Raw genomic sequence first — 6,755 nt, 5'->3', positions numbered from 1 at the left:
GGCTCTGTCTCAAAAAAAAAAAAAAAAAAAAAAAAAGATTTGTTTTCTCTGGCAAGCTTCCAGTAACACAGGACTACAGAACAGATGAGTCCTTCCAGCCTTTCCCTTCATAGGTCCTCTCATCAATAAGTTTAAACCAATTCATTTCACAGAAGTGAATAGAGAAACTCACCTTAAAAGGTATCTCTCACACTGCCTTGATCTGGGGGTTCCACTAACAGAGTCAGCACAGCACAGGAATTACATGTGTGAGAGAGCAAATCTCAGCATTACTGAGATTGTGTTATTACAATCACACTAATTATATTTCTACTGTGTTTTTTTTTTAGAATTTGCTAATTGCTTGTTCTAAAATATGCATTCCTTATTTACTTTCTCTCATTACTCTTTTTTTTTTTTTAATTTCAGGTCAATGTGAGGGTACAGCTAGGTCACAATATTTGAATTTGTTAGGTAGAGTCCCTCTTGTAGTTGGGTGTGCCATACACCCCTAACTTGTGCCCATTAAGTGGAGCACTCCAACCTCTTCCTCTTCTCTCCCCCTCCATCATTCCCCCTTCATGCAACTTGAATTTAAATGAATTTTTCTCCTATGCGGGTGTGAATTAGATTGTCTTCTGCCTTCATATTAGTATTGAGTACATTGAGTATTTGATATTCCATTCTTGTGATACTTTAATAAGAATGTGTTTCAGCTCCATCCAGGTTAATTCAAAAGATGTAAAGTCACCATAATTTTTTATGGCTGAGTAGTATTCCATGGTATACATATACCATAGTTGGTTAATCCATTCCTGGTTTGGTGGGCATTTAAGTTGTTTCCACATCTTGGCAATAGTAAATTGAGCTGCAATAAACAATCTAGTGCAAATGTCTTTCTGAGAAAATGATTTTTTTCTTCTGGATAGATGTCTAGTGGTAGGATTATGTGGTCAAATAGGAGGTCCAATTTCAGTACTTTGAAGATTCACCATACTTCTTTCCAAAGAGGCTGTATTAGTTTGCAGTACCACCAACAGTGTAAAAGTGTTCTTCTTTCTCCCTATCTGCACCAGCATCTGGAACTTTGGGACTTTGTGATGTGGGCTATTCTCACTAGGGTTAGGTGATATCTCAGGGTGGTTTTGATTTGCATTTCTCTAATGACTGGGGATGATGAGCCATTTTGTCATATGTTTGCTAACCATTCTTCTTCAGAGAAGTTTCTATTCATGTCTTTTGCCCAGTGATCAGTGATAGATGGGATTATTAGCTTTTTTTTGTTGATGAATTCGAGTTCTCTGTATATCTAGTTATGAAGCCTTTGACAGATTTGTATATGCAAATATCTTTTCCCTTTCTGAAGGTTGTCTATTTGCTTTGATTGTTGTTTCCTAAACTGTGCAGAAGCTTTTCAGTTTAATTTGGTCCTATTTGTTTATTTTTGTTGTTGCTGCAATTACCATGGGAGGCTTCTTCAAAAACAATTTCTCCCCAGGCTGATATCCTCAAGAGTTTTTCCTACAATTTCTTCCAGTATTTTTACCATCTCATGCCTCAGATTTAAATCTTTTATCCATCTTGAATCAATTTTGGTAAGTGGTGAAAGGTACAGGTCCAGATTCACTCTTTTACATGTGGTTATCCAGTTCTCCCAGGACCATTTGTTAAATAGGGATTCTTTTCCCCAGTGTATGCTTTTATTGAGCTTATCAAAGATCATATAGCTATAAGAAATTGGTTTCATCTTTTGGTTTTCTATTTTGTTCCAAAAGTCTGTGCCTCTATTTTTGTGCCAATACAATGCTTTTTTTGTCACCATGGACTTGTAATAGGCCTCAAGTCTGGTAGGGTGATGCCTCTGGCTTTGTTTTTATTACTAAATATTGTCTTGGCTATATGGGTTTTATTCTGGTTCCATACAAAATGAAGTACTATTTTTTCCAAATCTTCAAAGTATGATGTTGGTATTTTAATGGGATTGCATTGAATCTGTAGATTGCTTTGGGTAGTATAAACATTTTAACAATGTTGATTCTTCTCAGCCAAGAGCATGGTGTGCTCTAGCCCATATTAATGTCCTCTGCAATTTCTTTTCTTAGGAGTTCGTAATTTTCTTTATAGAGGTTCTTCACCTCTTTTGTTATATATATTCCTAGGTATTTTATTTTTTGTGAAGCTACTGTGAAAAGAATTGTGTCCTTGATTAGCTTCTCATCTTGGCTGTTATTGGCTTCTACAAAGGCTACTGATTTGTGGACATTGGTTTTATATCCTGAGACATTGCTTTTTTTTTTTTTTTTTTATCATTTCCAGGAATCTTGTGGTTGAGTCTTTAGGGTTCTAAAATAGCGTATTGTCAGCAAAGAGGGAGAGTTTAACCTCCTCTGCTCCCCTTTGGATTCCCTTTATAACCTTCTCTTCCTGATTATATTGGCTAGAACTTCCAGCACTATGTTGAATACTAGTGGCAATAGGGGCTAGCCTTGTCTGGTTCCAGTTCTAAGTGGAAAAGCTTTCAGTTTTACTCTGCTCATTATGATATTGTGGGTTTGTCATAGATGGCTTCAATTAGTTTAAGAAATGTGCCAACTATGCCAATATTCTTAAGTGTTCTTGTTAGAAAAAGATGCTGAATTTCATCAAATGCTTTTTCTGCATCTATTGAGAGGATCTTTTTTTTTTTTTTTTTTTGCTTCTAATGATATGGTGAATTACATTTATGGATTTGTGTGTGTTAAACCAGCCTTGTATCCCTGGGATAAAGCCTACTTGATAATGAAATATAATTTTTTTAATGCATAGCTAGCTATATGGGGTCAGATTTTATTGCGTATTTTTGCTACAATTTTCATTAGTGGAATTGGTCTGTAGTTCTTCTTTTTAGTTGGGTCATTTCCTGGTTTTGGTTTCAGGGTGATGTTTGCTTCACAGAAGGTGCTGAGGAAGATTCTTTCCTTCTCAATGTTTTGGAATACTTTCTGCCATGTAAGTATAAATTCTTGTTTGAAGGTTTGACAGAATTCTGGTGTGAAGCTGTCTGGTCTAGGATTTATTTTTGTTGAAAGTTTTTTTATTGTTTCCACAATCAATCTCAGTGCTTGACATTGGTCTGCTCAAGAGATCTATTTCTTCTTGGTTAAGCCTGGGGAGATGGTATGATTTCTGGTATTGGTCCATTTCCTCCACATTGTCCAATTTCTGGGCATAGAATTTCTTGAATTAGTTAGAGATAATCTCTTTTATCATTATGATATCTGTTGTTATTTCTCCTTTTTCATTTCTGATTCAGGTTATTAGAGATTTTACTTTTTAGTTTTGAGTTAAACTGACCAAAGTTTTATCAATTTTATTTATTTTTTCAAAGAACCAACATTTTGTTTCATCAATTTTTGAATGATTCTTTTGTTTGCAATTTTCTTTATTTGTGATTTAATTTTGGTTATTTCTTTTCTTATGCTAGGTTTGGGATTGGACTGCTCTTCCTTTTCCATTACCTAAGGATGAGTCATTATGTTGTTGATGTGCTCTCTTTCTGTTTTTTGTATGTCCACATCTAATGTGATAAATGTCCCTCTTTAAAACTGCTTTTGCAGTATCCCACAGGTTTTTTTTGTTTTTGTTTTATTTTTGGCAGCTTTTGGCCTGGGCTGGGTTTGAACCCACCACCTGTGGTATATGGAGCTAGCGCCCTACTCCTTGAGCCATAGGCACCACCCTCCCACAGGTTTTACTAACTTATACCTTCATTGTTGTTACATTTGAGAATTTTAACAATTTCCTGCTTTATCTCTTCCTTCACCCAACTGTAATTCAACATAAAGTTGTTTAATTTTCATGCCTTTGTGTGGAGATGAAGTTTTTGTTAGAGTTAATTTCCAATTTTATTGCCTTGCGGTCTGAGAAGATACAAGGTATAACTTCAACTTTTTAATTTTGTTGAAGTTTGATTCATGTCCTAGAATATTATCTATTTGGAGTATATTCCATGGGCTGAAGAGAAGAACATATGTATTCCTTAGGTTTTGGATGGTGTGTTCTGTGTTACGTCTATTAAGCTCAATTGTTCTGGGGTCACTTTTAAAATCCCTGTATGTTTGTTCAGTTTCTGTCTAGAGGATCTGTCCAGTTCTGTCAGAGGGTTATTAAATTCTCCAGATATTATGGTATTATGGGATATCAGATTCCTTAGATCACAGAGGGTCTGTTTCATAAATCTTAGAGCATTTAAGTTCGGTGCATAAATATTTAGAATTGAAGTGTCCGCTTTTTGTATGGTTCCCTTGACCAGTATGAAATGACCATCTTTGTCTTTCTTAACTCTAGTTGCTTTCAATCCACTTGTATCTGAAAATAAGATTGTGACTCCTCCTTTCTTCTGATTTATATTTGTCTGAAATATTGTCTTCTCTAAAAAAGAGGGCATTTTATATATTAGATAACTAAATGCTATCTAATTCATAGAATTAATCTAATGATTAATGGTAGAAAGGATACAGTAGAAATGATGAAAATTAGTACAAATAAAAGTATTACATTATATTATTGAAGATCCACCACCTTATCTTTGGCAAAAGTACAAAGAAGCCACTCACTGGAAATGCCCTGATGGATTCTTGAATATTTCTGAATTTTATTAAGAACCCTAAAAGATGGTGCTAGACATGCTACAAAACAGCAGAATTCTGCATCTAGAATTGTGGATTTGAAAAGATCCTTCTAGCAATGATCAAAACATCTAAAGCACCACAAAGGTACAATCAATTTTGGAGAATGATCCATGGGCTGACCAGAAGAATGTATATTCATTATTTTGGGGGTGGACTGTTCTGTATATTTCTGCTAAGTTTATTTGTTCTAAAGTCATTTTTAAGTCTATTGCTTCTTTGTTTAATTTCTGCTTGGAGGATCTGTCCAGTTCTGTCAGGGGTTGACAGGATGTCATATTGTTCATATGGGTGAGTGTTCATTTTATATACCTGAAAGTATTTAATTTGGGTGCATAATATGTAGGATTGAAATGTCTTTGTGTTATATTGTTACCTTGACCAGTATATAATGTACGTCTTTGTATTTCTTTACTTTTCTTGGTTTTAATACCAAGGAATCTACAAATGAAATGGCAATTTCTGCTTTTTTCTGATTTCCCTTTTCCCAAAATATTGATTTCCAACCCTTCACCCTGAGTCATGTTTTGTCCTTGGAGGTTAGATGTATTTCCTTAGATCCAGCCTACCAGTTTATATCTATATAGCATTATGGTTTATATTACTACCTGCAAAGTCTCATTTAGCTTTCCTAAAAATCTTGTGATGGAAACTATGATCTCATGTTGTTTACACATACACACAGGCAAACATTGTGCAAAAGATGTCATAATTTTTGCTTCTAGAGTTGAAATTAAGTTTTTAAAATTGTTATATTTGTGGGCTCTCCTTTTGGGAAGTCCTTATGTGAGATCCTCCTCTGTTGGCCACTTTAGAACCTAAAGACATAAGGCAAGGATATGAAAATTGTATTTAGGGAATAAACTCAGGAATATAAAAAAAAAATACTTCAGACAGAGATATTCAGTGATTCACTAGTTATATGAAAAACAGTTTTTATGTGTGGATAATTGATATTGTCATCAGTTGAAAGAAATAAAAGGAGAAAGAATATTTGAATTTGAAGGAGAGTATCTGTGAATAGAAGAAACCCTTTAAGAAAAGAGTGTTGCCTGGGCCTTCAGTGGGCTGGAGAAAGGAAGGGAAAGTACAAACTGTGAGGAAGACCCAAAGTGCCTAACATCCCAGCTTATGACTGTTCAGTGCTACAGTTGCACTGCCTTATCTTCAAGCCTTTGATAAAATGTGAGAGCAATACACACTGTATAAATGCAGGTTTGAGAAGTTAACATTGAAATTTTCTGTCCATGTTCACTGTAAATAAACTGGGGGCAAAGACACACAAGGGAAAAAATGATAAATGGTAAGTGGTAGCAAGCACTGTTCAGTGCTACAATTGCACTGCCTTATCTTCAAGCCTTTGATAAAATGTGAGAGCAATACACACTGTATAAATGCAGGTTTGAGAAGTTAACATTGAAATTTTCTGTCCATGTTCACTGTAAATAAACGGGGGGCAAAGACACACAAGGGAAAAAATGATAAATGGTAAGTGGTAGCCCTAAGGGCTAGAACAGGAGATAGAAAACAAATACAGAAATGGATTTGTGGAATTTGTAACAAAGTCTTCCTAAGAGCAATTCTCCTTAGAAGAGGACAAAAAAGCAGATGTATTAAGTTAGCAAACAAATTCCAAAAAGATGCACTTTGGGCCTTATCCCACTGATGTCAGGAAAGGAAAGGCCCAGACTGAGCAGAGAGAGGCACTGGGTGGGTGCAGTCCTCCTACATTATCTTTCTCCTTCTCTTCCTGAAGACTTTTTGCCACATGCATGCAATTCAACTTTTGCAAAATACAAATGGTCTTCATCACTGCAGACACCACACCAGCATTTTGAATGATCAAGTTAGCTACCTCTGTCCTATTTGTAATTTCTAGCTTGTCTGTAGAAATATTAAACTCATCTAGAGCAAGTAACAACCTTATCCAGCTCCTCATCAGTGATGTGACCCAGGCCCATCAGTAACAGCATCTCCTTGTATTTATTCCCCATCTCACAACTTTGGGATCAGCTCATATAAAATCCAAAACATAGCAAGATTATACACCTAAAGGATTCTATCTTCAGCATATACTAAGGTGAGTTGTTAACATCCTTTTAAAAAGAA

At 35.3% G+C, this 6,755-nt stretch overlaps 1 protein-coding gene across 1 annotated transcript in view; it reads left to right on the top strand.

Annotated features, from left to right (window-relative positions):
- LOC100959456 (gamma-interferon-inducible protein 16-like) overlaps positions 1-6,755 on the top strand; it is a 46,297-nt gene that overhangs the window by 5,483 nt on the left and 34,059 nt on the right.

Source organism: Otolemur garnettii, unplaced genomic scaffold (assembly GCF_000181295.1).
Source record: "Otolemur garnettii isolate 467f Iridium unplaced genomic scaffold, OtoGar3 scaffold00091, whole genome shotgun sequence".
Lineage (NCBI taxonomy): Eukaryota > Metazoa > Chordata > Mammalia > Primates > Galagidae > Otolemur > Otolemur garnettii.
This window is presented reverse-complemented; position numbering and strand designations above follow the sequence as displayed.